Source organism: Notamacropus eugenii, chromosome 2, assembly GCF_028372415.1.
Source record: "Notamacropus eugenii isolate mMacEug1 chromosome 2, mMacEug1.pri_v2, whole genome shotgun sequence".
NCBI lineage: Eukaryota > Metazoa > Chordata > Mammalia > Diprotodontia > Macropodidae > Notamacropus > Notamacropus eugenii.
In genome coordinates, this window is record NC_092873.1 from 190,001,304 (window position 1) to 190,017,721 (window position 16,418).

A 16,418-nucleotide genomic window follows, 5' to 3' on the forward strand; every position below is an offset into this window, starting at 1 on the left:
TATGTTTCTTCAATTATTGGGGTCTATATTTCTACAAAATGAGATTCATATTGTCCCTTAGTAAATCTTGGAAGTGCCCCAAATCTTCTATTACTATTTATTACTACTTTTATTACCTATTACTTTGGAAAGGAATTTTTTCTAACTGTTATTAGGTTTTCCTGGTTATATTTAGGAATGTAATGATTTATGTGGATATATCTTACATCCTGTAACTTTTCTGAAGTTATTAATTATTTAAATAACTTTTAATTAAATATCTAGGATCTCTAAGTACACCATTATATCATCTTTAAAAAATAAAAATTTGTTTTTTCTTTTGCCTATACTTACTCCTGATAGGCAAGGGCTGGACTGGGACAGCACTGGGATCAGGAATCTGTTGGGACTGGGACATTGTTGGGATTAAGATGTTTCCAGGAGTGCTGGTGCAGAGCCTGAGGATTTTCTCAAGCTGTGCTCAAGCAACCAGCCATAGTCTTGGGGAGTCAAGGCTTGAATTGAACTTCAGTGCTATTTGGTTCAGGATTAGCCAAACCTGAGATCCATCCAGAATGCCCTAAAGTTAGTCTCTTGAAGCCATAGCCTTGGAATTTAGTTTGAATTGTAAATGCCCTGATGGTACCAGGACTCCCTGTGTTCTCCCTTCTATGCTTCTCTCTCCATGTGCACTGACATGTCTATCACAGAATCTCTGCATGTCTCTGGAGAGGTCACTGTGAGTTTCTGTGTTGAAAAAGATCTGGGTGGGACGAGGGTGTTTAAGAGGGCTGCAAATTCAATATGAGCTAGCTTTGTGATGTGGCAGTCAAAAAAGCTAACAGGAACATGGACTGCATTGAGAGGGTTACAGCTTCCAGGAATAGGGAGGTGGGAGTCCCACTATTGAATGACTTTATCGGACCTCATCTGGAACAATTATGAGCACCACAGTTTAAGAACATTTGTAAGGCCTAGAGAGGAGAATACTCAGGAGACACATGATACCTGTCTTCAAAGAGTTTAAGAGTTGGCATGTGGAAGAGAGACTGGACTTGTTTTATTTGGACCCAGTGGTGAAAACCAGGATCATGGGGCAGTATTTGCAAAGATACTGATTTAGGCTTGATGTCAGATAAAACATCCTAACAACGCAAACTATCCCAAAGTGGAATAGTGTGCTTAGATATAGGGCAGGTCTTCAGGCAGAGTTTGGATGACCATTTGTTGAGTATGTTGTACTGAGAACTCTTTCTGTGTATGTGTTGGACTAGATGGCTACAAAGAATTCTTCCAACTCACAGTTACTGTGATTATGGGGGCCATCTCTAGTTGTCCTGGTCTATATCTGGCCTTTGGACCCAGATGGCTCAGGAAAAGAGAGCAACTTTGCACAGCCCTCCCTCACCTAAATCCAATTCACTTGCAAGTCATGACATCACCTACCCTATGTCATGGTCTTCTTTGAGAACAAAGGACAAACAGTCAAGTGTAATTATGTAGTCTTGTGAGTATATAATATTCCCTTACCCTTTTTACCTATTCTGTTTTTTTTTCTTAATAAGCTATATTCATTCACAGCCATATTCTAGTCATGGGCTTCCTCCCACCAAGTCTCAATAACATTTTTCTTCCTGTATTACAATCTCTACCTCCTTTCACTTTTTGACTGTACTTTGTTCATTTGTGTATAGACAGTTGAAACTCGGGGTTTTACAACTCAATATGGTCTTGGAAGTTGTGTTATTTTAACTTGAGTTTTCTGACCTCCTACAGTTTTCTTTAAATGGGAGAGTGATACAAAATTATATCATTTTATTTTAACAACTCAAATAGAAACAGGTACAGGGTGCATACTGCCTTAGAAAATGACATTAACATTATCCATGTTCTATTGTACTTTTATTTATTTTGTTAAATATTTCCCATTTCAATGTTTCAGGCTACACTCAGAAGTGTTGCAGGCTACAATGTGATCCATCTACTATGTGGTTTTTTTTATACAAACCACACTATAAACAATGTTGAGTATAATTCTAATCTAAAAATCTACCACTCGCTTACTGATTGCTGTTTATTATACTTGGAACATGATTTCATCTGACACAGCAGCTTCTCCCTCTGTAAAATGCTACTTGCTAGTATAAGAATTTGCCAGTATAAGAATTATGGTATTGGAAGATAGCCAAGATAAATTTGAGGGTACAAAATACAAGCTATAATAGGCAAATGTTCATAAGAAGTTTAAAGTTGGTAATTCACTGCATGCAAAAATTGGGCATAAAAAGTAATTTCATGCTGATAGAATTAAAGAACAAAACAAAAGCATCTATTCATCCAGACAATGAAAAGAGGACATATTTTTAGAAGTATTACAAGCTAAGCAAAAGTAAATTGCCTGGTAATATTTACAGGTTGAATCCAATTTAGCTAAATCTTCCCTCTACTAACCAAAATTTCCCCAAAAGCCCAACTCAAATTCCATTTCTTCCACAAAGCCTTTGTTCACTTCTCACTTTGTCTAGTCCTCATTCACCTTCCTTTCCTGCTGAACTTCTGTTCTATTAAAATCTATACTACATAATTTAGTACTTCTTATGGAATATTACAGGCAGATAGGTGGTGCAGTGGGTAGAGCCCTGGGCATAAATCCAGGAAAACCCAAGTTCAAATCTGATCTCAGACACTTACTGTGTGACCCTGGACAAGTCACTTAATCCTGTTTGCCTCAGTTTCCTCATCTGTAAAATGATCCAGAGGAAATGAAAAACCATTCCAGAATCTTTGCCAAGAAAACTTCAAGAGTTGAACATGAAACAACTGGACAACAACATGGAAAATTACAAAGCATCATACAAATGTAAAAAGAAAAGTGTCAGTTTTCTCTCTCCTCAACTAAATTGCAAGCTACTTAAAAACTAGGACCATATTTTTTGGATTATTTCTCTATCCCCTATGGCAGGGGGTAGTAATCATGGGCCAAATCTGGCCTGCCACCTGCTCTGGTACAATCAATGAGCTAAGACTGTTTCCCTCCCCCCCCCAATAAATTGTACTCCTCATCTATAAAATGAACAGAAGAAGAAAATGGCAAACCATTCTTTGCCAAGAGAATCCCCAGATATGGTCATGAAGACTTGGACATGACTGAAAAATGACTCAACAACAAAATATCAATGTGCCATTCTTAGCTCATGAGCTTGTCCTATAGTGTACAAAAACCCTTCCTTATAGCATGTAAGTCAATAATATGCATAGGATAGGTGTTACAATCAATAAATATTTAACTATTTGATTGCCCTCTCCATAGCATGCACTGGGGATGGTTCTGAGAGACAACGGGGAAGAGCAGAGGGCTTCATCTTAGTACCAGGAAGACTGGAATTCAAGTGTTCATTGTGACACATACCAGCAATGTGAATATGCAAGTAACTTAAACTGCAGGGCACCAGGCAACTCTACAACTGCAAGTTACAGATTGCAAATCTTTAACAGTGGATAGAGCTTGGATATCAGGACTTTCCTATGCTGATGAAGTCACAGGTCTAAAGACATAAATGAACTATGGAATGCTGGTATTTCAAAGTGTGTCTAGAGGTAATCATAACCTACAACGCTCTTCACCCTGTTGTCATGAAGCCTATGGTGTTTTCAGATAGGCAGAGTAGTTGATGAAAGGTATATTTTGAAAAATCTCATTTTAAGAATATTCCAATCTTGTAATAACCCCTTCTCACCCCAACCCTTTTTTAAAAGAATTCAAAGACTGATGAGAATATAATGACCCTATAACTAATATCAAATAAACACCAAATGATGTCTAAAGCTGTAAAACCATATGGCTTCCCATTATAATTACAACCTATTACTTTGTTAAATTTTAAATACACTTCTCTAAAAGAAATTATATCAAGTGAACATGAATATGGAGAGAATCCATGTGAATTCTTTATATGAATATAAGTAGAAAAGGGAAGGTGAAAAAGAATAAATATATAGTATCTGTGCTTTTATAACTATTATCTCATTTGATCCTCACAACAATTCTTTGAGATAGGTAGTGTTATTTGAGGAAATTAAGGTACAGAGGTCAAGACTTGTCCAGGGTCATAAAACTAGTAAGTATCGAAGACTAGATTTGAAATTAGTTTGTCCTGACTCCAGGGCCAGAGCTCTATCCATTGCACCACCAAATGCCTCTGAGTACACACTAAAATTACAATCTTGCTTATCAATACAGGATATAGTTGACTGCTTGGTTGTTGTCCTTTGTTCTCGAAGAGGATTAAAGTCACATCACTATGCTAAGAGTCAAGTTTCAATGGGTCCAAATGTGGCTGAGCAGACCAATACAAGTTCGGAATGCTCTACTACAAGTCAGGCACAAATAGTTCATGTGAACATTTGGGGTGGATACTCCAAATTTGCATATCCTACATTTCATTTGAGCTGTTTCAGTGATGCTTTGCTCTATGAGTGTAACACAGTATAATAATATATTTGGGGAAGGAGCTCAAATCTGTAATTTCACAAGTTTAGGGAACTCTCAGTGTGGAAACTTTCTCCTCCAATACAGATTGACAACTCATTTTTAGCTTAACATTTTAGAGAGTTACCTGGGACACTGAGAGTTTAAGTGACTTCCCTCTAGGTTACAAAGGAAAATCACAGTATATAGTATGTGTCAGAGTAGAACCTGAACCCTTCTTCTGACTCCAAGGGCAGGATTCTATTTATTACTGCCTTCCTAATAATGTATTAATGATTCCTATTATAAAATGTAAAAACAACACATCTATGGTTTATTTGTCAAAATAGTAACATTGTAATAACACCTTTCAATAGCTCTGCAGTTTGACTGATTAATGCAAACTGCAACCATTATATGTTTTAGTAAGCACTTTTTGAATTCTTGTTGCCAAAAAAAACATTCTTTACCTGATCAACAGCCTTCTGTTACTGAATATCTCTGAGCCTTAGCAAGGCCAGTCCTTGGATGACAGACATATAGAGTCCAGTGTTGGCCTGTAGCTGTAATAACGACAAGAAAAATAATTTAAAATTTCTAGAGTAATTTAAAGTTTACAGAATAATTTCTTCACAACAACCCTCTAAGTGGATTTTAAAAAAATTTTACAGTTAAGGAAACTGATACATAAAGGTAATATGATTTGTCCATTATACACCTAAACTGTGATCTCAGTCTGGATCCTCTCACTACACGTCCAGTCCTTTTACCACTACACCACACCATCTCTCAAGCTCTTCAGGTTTGAGAATTTTTATTTAAGGAGCATCACTTTCAAGAGCCCAGAGTCACCTCTATGCCATGAGATAGTATTAGAGGAGAACTTTAATCTTCTAGCTTTATGTTTCTAGTATTATCTTGAATATTTTCATATGGATATATCACTGACACCTCAAATCCAGTATGTCAAAGGGAATATGTTTTATCCCCCTCCAAACCTGTTCCTTCCCCTACCTTGACTATTTCTGTTCATTGGCATTGCTATCGTCCCAGCATCTCATGCTCATCCTTGATCTCTCCCAGCCTTTGTCTTCTCAACAACCCAGTGAGGTCAGTATTATCTCCATTTGACAGATGAGTAAACTGAAATGCTATTGTTCCTACTTCTGCAATCTTTCTCAAATCCGGCGCATCCTCTTCACTCCCATGGCAACCATCTCAGTTTAGGACTTCAAAGATTATTCAAATAGCTTCCTTGCTTCTTTTTCTGCCTGCATTTCATCTCTAATACATCTTTTACATCTCAATCTGAATATTTTACAAGAGCCAATGAGATGATGTCACCTCTAGTCAAAACTCTTAGTGTCTGCCTAGTGATTTCCTTAAAAAAGTATATAATTCTGAGTCTGGAATTTGAGGCTATCTATCATGTCTTTAACCTATCTGCTTGGCCTTATCTTCTAATGCTATTCACATAATCCATGTCCTACCCAAATAAGACTATTTAATTTTAACCTCTTCCCCTCCTTCCATTCTTATCTTACCTTCTTCTTCCTCTTTACCTTTGCTCATACTGTCACCTATGCCTGCAACATATTCTGCCTCACCTGATCACAACATCCATCTGTCATAAGACTTCACAGCCCAACTCACACATTTTCTACATGAAGCTATTCCTGACTCCCAAGATGAAAGTGCTATGTCTCTTATATAGATTTTGATAGAACACTGCCTGGATCTTTCCTTTGATTTTTACCAACTCAAGATTATCTCCATCCTACTCACATGCTGCTGAAAAGAGCTAGAGGAAATCATGCAACTGAGTATTCTGGGTCCACTACAACTTTATGCTGTCTAGTCCAACTATGTCTTCACCACAGCAAGGTAACCCTTTTATTATTCTCTAATTCTCTATCACACGCACCACAGAGGCTCTTCTCCCTTCAAGCTCTGAATAACATTCTTGACCCTCCAACTTCTAAGCTAAGGTCTTCACCACCTACTTTCCCAGGAAAACAGAGACCATCTGGTATGAGCTCCCTCTTCTTCCTACTATAAACCTGAAAACTTCTTGACATTCCTCTTGTTCTTTCCTCCTTTTTCTCAGTCATTAATGAAGAAATGACACTTCTCTTCACAAATGCTCTACATGTACTATTGATCATAACGCATTCCAACTTTTCCAGATTACCTACCCTCCAATTAGTCCCCTCTAAAACTGAATTTCCTCTATTTACTGGATCATTCCCTTGATGCCAAAATCAAAAATATACCTATATCTCCCATCCTGGAGAAAAAACAGACTGAAAAAAAGATTGTACCATCCCTTCAAGATCATCATTCTATATCTCTCTTCCCTTTCCTCAAACTCCCAGAAAAAACAACCTACACTGGCTGACTCCATTTCCTTTCTTCACACTAATCCTTTGATCCTATGCGATCTAGCTTCCAAATTCATCCCATAATGATGATGATATCAATAATAACTAGTACCTACATAGTGCTTTGAGGTTTCCAGTACTTTAAGAGTTACCTCCTTTTATCCTCACAACAATCCTGGGAGGCAATGCCATTATTATCCCTCTTTTAGAGATGAGAAAACTGAGGCTGAGGGAGGCTAATGACTTGCTTGGGGTCACATAGCTAGTAAGTGTCTGAGGCAAGATTTGAATTTAGGTCTTCCTGACCCTAGGCCCAAAACTCCATCCACTGTGCAATCGAGCTGCCTCTGAACTTACCTGAAGTTACTCTCTCCAGAGTTAACAGTTATCTCTTTATTGTCAAATCTGAGGAGCCTTTTCTCAATCCCCATCGCAGTTTTTGACAGTTTATCATCCTTTCTTCTTGGATACTGTCTTCCCTCCTATCTGTTCCAATGTTCTTTCTTATTCTTTCTCCATTGCTGGCTCATTTTCTATGCCATGTCTATTAACTATAGATGTGCCCCAAGGCTGTACCTTGAGCTGCCTTCTACTCTCTCAACTTTCTCACTAGTAATCTAATCAGTTCCTATGGATTTAATTATCTCTATGTAGATGATTCCCAAGCCTATAGATCTGAACATATACTCTCTTCAGAACACCATCTGAAGATGTTTATGACTGCGTTTTGGATAGTTCAAATTAGATGTCCCTTAGCTATCTTACATCGAAAAGATAAAAAATTAAATGCATCTTCTTTTGGCCAAAACCTAGCCTTTTCCCAAATTTGGTCATGTCATTATTTCTCTGATGGCATGGTCTTATTTGGCAACGAAGGACAAACACACACTTGGGTTGGATGCTCATTACCTCTCATTTTTCCTATTGCAATTACTTTATAAATGTTCTTCCTATCTCAGTTTTTCCTCACCAATCAGTTGTGCACAGCACTTCCAAAATGGTTTCTCTGAAGTTCAAATTTGGCCATATCACTCCCCTACTCGATAAACTCTAAGGACTCATCACTGTCTCTTGGAAAATATATGCCACTACACCACTGTAAGCTTTAATCTACATTTTCAACCCTATTATGTATTATTTAGCTTTCTATATTCTGTGGACCAGTCTATAAAAACCTTCTTTTTGTTCTTTACATGATACTCTGTCTCCCATCTCTGCCTATCACCCATATTTGATATGCTTTCGTTATTCACCTTTACCTCTTAGAATCCTTCATTTTCTTCAAAAATTTGTTCAAGTGCCATCTTCTACATAAAGCCTTCCCTGATCTCTCCAAATTTACTTTGTATTTATTTTTTGTGCACATTTATTTCTGCACATGTTGTCTTCTCAAATAGAATATAAAATTCATGAAGGCACAAACTGTTAGATTTTTGTTTTTGCATCTCCAATACTTAAAACAGTGTCTGGCACATAGTAATTGCTCAATAAAACCATGATGATAGGTATCTCATTTCCCTTTGTGCAATAATTATTTGTATATGTGTCTTCACCCCCAGCTTTCATTAAATTAAAAGCCCCTATTATAGTTATCTTTCTATCACTAGTACCCAGCACATAATAGATGCTAAAGAAACAGTCCATTATTTGGGTGGATTTGTGTTCTTAGCAATGTAGGTGCTCCTTACAATGGAGCAGGATGCAATATATCCATGTCTTTTCATTGTGTGCAACTCATTCTGTCCATGTCTTCCCATAAATCCCTCATAAGGGGTTTACCCACCATGCTAGGAGCCGCCTTCTTTTTTTGTCCTCTTCAACAAAGATTTATTGACACTTCTTGTGTATAAAACCCTAAGTCTATGCTAGGTGTGAAGGGAGATATGATAACCCTTACTAAAGAGCAGTGAGAGATAAGGATAGTGGAGAGGAAGGATACTACCAGTACAAAGAGTGCCCTAAAAGCCAGGCAAAGGCTTTCAGATTCAATTCTGCAGTCAATATATGACCATTAGGTAGATAATAGTTTCCTGAAAAGATATGTGACATGATGAAAGTGGTGTTTGAGAGTGAATGAATCAATGGATGGGGAAAGCAGTAATGATGAGGAGCAAACAGAAATAGTGATGGGAAATTTTCTGACGTTATATTTACAAACATGGTAGAAACTCTACAATATTATGCAATGGTAACAGTTCACATATGTATAGTTCTTCAAGGCTTACAGAGAACTTTCCCACAACAACTCTCAGGGGTAGAGAATTTAAATATCATTCCCAGTTCTTCCTGACATCCTGACATTACTTAGTTATAAATTATTAATTAATTAAGCTATTAATGGAACACTCCATCAGCTCTTTCACTCTCACTACATGACTAGTCCATCTTCTTTGGTGGACTAATAGCATCCTTTACATTGTTTCCCTACACAATTTCTCATTGTCAGTGTCTGTACCCTACTCATTCTTTAAGCTCATTATTTTACCCAGGAACCCTGAGGGTCTTCCCCTCCCAATTTGATTATTTTTTATTAAAAGGGGTCATCCCACAAGTAACTACTTAAAGAGGCCTATTCATTGAATGGGTGTATCTCACTCAAAAGTGAAATTCTGATAAGACCTTAGCCTTAAATGGCCCGGGTCCCACACTGCATCCTGGGCCATCTCCAGTTATCCTGATGAGTATCCCAGATGGCTTTGGAGGAGAAAGTGAGACTGGTGATCTTGCACAGACCTCCCTCACTCAAATCAAAATCAACTGCAAGACATGTCATCATCTTGATGTCATGGTCCTCTTAGAGAATGAAGGACTAACATGACAACCGTACTCATTCACTGGATGCCTCTCCATCACCCTTTGGATGGGCCAAAATTTTTATTCTACCTATGTTGTGGTATTCAAAGACTCATAGTCAAATAGCATTACTGAAAAAAATATTTTTAAAAGACAAGCTTTCATTTCAATTAGAAGTTTGAATTCATTAATTTCCCAAAGGCAGTAATTTTGTTGAATTGAATTCAGTGGAGGAAATATGGAATATATAATTTGCTCACATATACATGTTGTTGCCCCATATTTACTAGGGCTATCAAGAAAAGTCACAGCAATGTCTCACTTATACAGATAGCTAAGAACTATAATAATTTAGAAGAGTTGAAACCCAAGTTAAAAGCTCAAATTTATATATCAACATAAAATATATAAAATATAAATGAAAAAGCTGTCACAAAAACTGTTTGCATTTTTACCTAGGAAAAGCATGGAATCACCACAAGCAGTTTGTATATGACCAATATCGCCAGAAGAAAGATTGTTAGAAAAGATAGGGATATTATCATCTTACGTTGGTAGCTACAGTTTGGTGAATTCTGAGCAAAGTAATAGGTCAGTTCTTTGCTAGCTATGAATTTTACATAGTGGATACATTTTATTTACATATATATTCATATATATGTATATATACATTATATATATACACACATAAGTGTACATATACTATTATGCATACACTACTATATTTACATAGTATTTAATAGCAAATAATGTTAAGGTTAAAGCTTTATCTGACATCATTAGGGCAGCATGACTAGACTTGGAGTCAGGTGATCTGCGTTCAAATCCTATTTCAGACACTTTCTAGCTAAGTCGTGAAGGACAAGTAACTTAACTTTTCAGTCATATGCAAAGTACTTTGCTGAATATACCAATAAAATGGTGATTTCGTAGGTGAAGGCATTCCCTACAATGATGTAAAGTGCAGTCCATAGGTGCCTATACTTGCATCTCCTGTTTACGTTTTCCCAAACAGGGTTTCCCAGCAGGGTTACCCAATGTGTTGAGAACCTTCCTTGAAAATTCTTCACATTGTGTGTATCACAGTAGAGATGCTTATCAATTATCTCCTACACTTCCCACATCCCCAGAATGCATTTCTTTCACTACTTTTCTTACACAATTCTGTATGTAACCAGTTGAAAATGCAAAAAAACCCCCAAAAAAACCAAACCCCAAAGAAACAACCCAAACCAAAAAACTACACTATGAAATCATGAAGCATTATATAAATGAGTTATTACTATTATTATGCTTCCCCCCTTTCTAACAAAGGCTAATTTAGAGTTATTAACTTTTCCCTTAATCCCTAAAGTCTAGTCAGCATTTATATAGCAGTTTGCTACTTACCCTGGCTGCTTACTTAGGTTTAAAATATGCATTTAATTTCAATTTAAAAAGTTAACTTCCACAATAAACACATATATATATATGTATGTGTGGGGGGGGAATACACACACACACACATACATACATACATGTGCATGTGTCCCCATGCTATGCACTGGCAGAAAGAAAGGAAAACATCCAAACTTATGGGAAAGTGAACTAAACACAGAATTCATCTTCTTGACTTTTCTCTGCCACTCCCATATCAGGCAGGGTAGATGAGTTGTATAGATTGGTTAGTGCCAACGAGAAATGAAGGGAAATATGATACCACTAGAAAAAAGAAGAGTGGTGCTAGATTTTTGAGGTAAGCAGAGATGCACAAAAGGAATATTATTATCTGCAAGAAGTATGAATGGGAGATAGCAGAATGGAGATGCGAGAGGTCCAGATAATATTCTGAAGAATATTACAGTGGCCCTAATGGGCCACAGGAGGATGGCAGCAATCTGGATAAGAAGGAGGTGACATAAGTGAGAAACACTGCAGAGGTGAATCAATAGGACTTAGCAACTAATTAGAATGAAGTTAAAAATATTTTTAAATGAATGAATTTCTCTTTCCTTCTCATACCTTGGGGTATCATTTTTTTCCACCGTGTTTATCATAATTCCCAAATTTTTGAAAGTTGTTTATCTTTATAGTACTGCTGTTATTCTACAAATTGGTCTCCTGGTTCTATTCATTTTACTTTGCATTAGTTCATATAAGTCTTCTCTGCCTTGTTTTTAGTTGATTAGCTTTTAATAAATAAAAGTATTTATTAAACATTTATTTTGTTCAACAGTTTTTAGAGGCTAGTAAGCTAGAGAAGAGTGTTTACTTCCAGTCTGAACATAACTAAGTTACTGTGCTATTCTAGTTGGTATATTTTTCTTAAAAGTCACTTAAGTCCTCTACTATCAGTTGGATTTGCCTTTTATAGCGTCCATTACACAGTCACTTTTACTTTTATTGTAAGCAAAAGGGTTTTTTGTCTCTTCTGTTTTCTTGTCTCTTCTTCTCTCCCCACTTAGCACAGCACATGATACATAGTAGACACTTAATAAATGCTCATTAAGCGACGGGTTTCCTGCCTCCTTTTTTCTCTTTTCCCCTTTCCCCGCTGCTATACTTTTGGCTTCTGACGCCAGCCTTGACAACTATAAGAAGTCAGTAATAAAAACAAGTAATTTTTGAGTACCTCATATTTACTTAGTGCTATGTTGGAGGTGATGGAGCTGATTCGTCTAAGGGCAAACAACTCTATACAATTCAGAGACCCTTGGAGGTATTCACAACACAGCAAAATAATCAAGGTTCAAAATGGCATGTCCAAGACATCCACAAAGCTTAGATTATGTTCATCATTATATTTTAATAAGGTTAGGAAGTACTTGGAGGCTATTTTTTAAAAAAATTATTTTTAACATTGAGTTTTTTAACACTTTGAATTCTGAATTCTCTCCCTCCTTCCTACTCCTCCCCACCCATTGAGAAGGCAAGAAAGGTTATATTAGTTACACATGTGAAATCACTCAAAACTTATTTCCATATTAGCTATGTTGCCCCTCCCCCAAAAAATCAGCAAGAAAAATAACAAGTGAAAAAAGTATACTACAATGTGCAATTAGACTCCAGTTTTTTCTCTCGAGTTGCATAGCATTTTTCATCATAAATTCTTCAGATCATCTTGGATCACTGCATTGATCAAAATGGCTAAGTCATTCACAGTAGATCATTGTACAACATTGCTGTTATTGTGTACAATGTTTTCCTAGTTTTGTTCACTTCACATCGGTTCATATAAGTCTTCCCAGGTTTTTCTGAAACTATCCTACTTGTCATTTCTTAAAGTACAAGAGTATTCATACCATCACAATCATACACCACAACTTGCTGGGCCATTCTCCAGTTCATGTGCATTTCTTCAATTTCTGATTCTTTGCCACTACAAAAAGGGCTGCTATAAATATTTTTGTTCACTTAGGTCATGCTCTTTTTCTCTGATCTCTTTTGCTGAGTTAAAGGGCATCACAGTGTTATAGCTCTTTGGGTATAGTTCCAAATTTCTCTCTAGAATGACTGAATCAGTTCACAACTCCGACAGTGCATTAGTGTCCCAATTTTCCCACATCCCCTCCAACATCTGTCATTTCCCTTTTCTGTTATGCTGGTCAATCTGATGGTACCTCAGAGTTGCTTCCATTTACATTTCTCTAATCAACAGCAATTTAGAGCAATTTTCAAGTAATGAAAAATAGATAATAATAATAAGTATGTAATAATTAATAATATTAATAATTATCATGTAATAGATAGCTTTGATTTTCTGAAAACTGCCTTGTTCATATCCACTGACTATTAATTAACTGAGGAATGGCATTTTTGATGAAGTTGACTTAGTTCTCTATATGTTTGAAAAATGAGGCCCTTTGGTAGTTATTTTTAAATTGTCTACCTATACAGTTTTTAAATGGTTTAAAGAATAAATCTTCTAGGTAGGAGGGAAATTACCTTAAACCACGACAAATTATAACCATTTAAGACCATCTCAAGGTATATGACTAAATGCCAAAATAAGTCATGAGTAAAAAGACAAGATAAAACACAAGATTCTTTACATCTGTAATTCTGCTGGCATAGTTAATTTGCACATTCTTTTCAGGAATACATTAGAAATGCTTCTTGAACTTATGTGTTACCTCTAGAGTGTTTTGTTAAGTGCACATGCCTACTGTTCATTGAATATAATACTCTATTTTTTTAGTCATAAAAAACTACTCCAGCCTTTAAGACATGTAATATTCTAAAATACAATACTTAAGAAATATTTTTAGTACTTCAGCATTAAGTGAACCAGCATTTATAACCAACTTTCATTCTCCTCTTGGCCTACCTTTTGACTTTCTAGACTTTGACACCATGTACTCAAGACTTTTTTCTTCCCACTCCCAACTTTTCAGCTCCATTTTGTGTGCCATCTTTCCCCATTAGAATGTAAACTTCCCAAGCGAAGGGCCCGTCTTCCTTTTTGCTTGTATTTGTATCCCCTGTACTTATGTAGCACATTGTACTTAGGACAGTATAAGTCACACAGGAAGTACTTCATGAAGGCTGATACCTTATCTGGGAAAGTACATCCTCTTGGTTTTCATCTTTCCAGATTAAAGTCCTAGCTGGTTCATTAGTCTGTTGTTGTTTGTTGTTGAGTCACCTGACTATTTGTGACCCCATGGACTATATCATAACAAGCCCTTTTATCTTCCACTATCTTTCCAAGCACATATTCATTGTTTCCATGACACTATCATCTCATCCACTGTCATCCTCTTTTCCTTTAGCCTTAAATCTTTCCCAACATCAAGGTCTATTTTTAATAGCATAAACAGCTTTATCTATTTTTAAATTAAATTAATTTTTCTGTTACATTTTAGGTTCTTAACTGTCTCCCTTCTTCCCCACACCACACTAGAAAAGGCCATCTTTTAACACATGTACACATATATATATGTATATATACACATACATGCATATGTAAAACCATATTCTTCTCTTTCATTCTTCTATTTATCAGTTTTTTCTTCATTGGTCTTTTGTAGTTGATTTTAATATTTAAAATACTCAGAATGGCATAGTCATTCACAATTATTCTTCAAACAACATTGCTGTTATAATATACAATATATATCACGGTCTTTTCCAAGGAGCCCTGTCTTCTCATTATGTGGTCAAAGTATTTAAGCTTCAGCTTCAGTATTTGACCTTCCAGTGAACAGTCTGAATTGATTCCTTTAAGTGTTGACTGATTAGGTCTCCTTGTTGTCCAAGGGACTCTCAAAAGTATCCTCTGGCACTACAATTTGAAAGCATTGATTCACTGGTGCTCGGCTTCCTTACAATTCAATTCTCACAGCTATACACTGGTACTAGAAAAACCACAGCTTTGACTATATAAACCTTCGTCAGCAAGGTGATATCTCTGCTTTTTAGTATGCTGCTTAGATATGCCATAGTTTTTCTTCCAAGGAGCAAGTATCTTTTAATTTCATGGCTATAGTCACTATTTGTAGAGATCTTTGAGCCCAAGAATATAAAGTCTGACACTGCTTCCATTTCTTCTCCCTCTATATGCCAGGAAGTGATGGGACAAGTTGCCAAGATCTCTTTTCTTTTTTTATGTTAAAAGACAGCTTTTATACTCTTTGACAAGAGGCTTAATTCTTGTTTACTTTCTGCCATCAGAGTATTCTCATCAGCATAACTAAGACTGTTGACATTTCTCTGAGCTTTTGATTTGTCCAGTCTGACATTTCACTTAATGTACTCTGCATATAAGTTAAATAAAATGACCATATATAACCTTATCATACTCCTTTTCCAATCTTAAACCAATCAGTTATTCCATGTTCTCTTCTAACTGTTGCTTCTTGGCCCACACAGAAGTTCCTTAGGAGATAAGTAAAATGATCTAGTATTCCTATTTCTTTGAGAACTTGCTACATTTTGTTGTGATTGACATAGTCACAGGCTTTAAGTAGTCAATAAAGCAGAAGCAGGTTTTCTAGAACTCCCCTGCTTTCTTCATAATTCAGCAAATGTTGGCAGTTTGGTCTCTAGCTCTTTTATCTGTTTGAAAACCATCCTGTTCTGGTAATTCTTGATTCACATATTGCTGAAGCCTACCTTCCAGAATGTTATGCATAACCTTGCTAATGTGTGAAATGAGCACAACTGTTTGGTAATTTGAACATTTTTTTGGCATTGCCCTTGTTGGGGATTAAGATGTAAACTGATCTTTTCCAATCCAGTGGCCATGTTTAGTCTACTCCTATATAATAATATGCCCATCTGCCATGATCATTTTAACTCCCCTTCCTTCTGTTTATTCTAGCTCCATTATGTTCTTACTACAATATGCCTAGAAGCATACAGAATTACACCATGGTTTTATCATACTCTTATTTCTAATGCATTTCTAGGATTGAGCAGGACTGTATTTAGTCTTATAGTACTTTCAACAATTCCAAAGTATTTAATGCTGAAAAAGTCTATTCTCTTCACAACAGCTTTTCCCAGAAGTTGGTATCTGGCAACAATGTGATTCAAAAAACTCAAAATTACAAACAAAACTATAAATTATTAATAACCAATTAGTAACTATTAACAATAATAATTGCTCTCTGGAGCAAAGAATATTCTAAATCACCAATAAGAGAAACACAAATCATACAACTCTGAAGTTTTACCTCATATCCAGCAAACTGGCAAAAATGACAAAGGATGGGAATACTCAATGTTGGAGAAAGTGTAGGAAGATAAGACTAGTCCCCATATAATACCACCTCACACCTATCAGATTGGCTAACATGACAAAACAGGAAAATAAT

General features: G+C 36.2%; 1 protein-coding gene across 3 annotated transcripts in view; it reads right to left on the bottom strand.

Annotated features, from left to right (window-relative positions):
* Window positions 1-16,418, bottom strand: part of WASF1 (WASP family member 1) — a 143,440-nt gene that overhangs the window by 58,680 nt on the left and 68,342 nt on the right. For all 3 annotated transcript variants that reach the window (XM_072643042.1, XM_072643043.1, XM_072643041.1), the window contains exon 2: window positions 4,918-5,010. The gene's annotated coding sequence lies outside the window, so the exon portion shown is untranslated. The remainder of the gene's footprint in view (window positions 1-4,917; window positions 5,011-16,418) is intronic.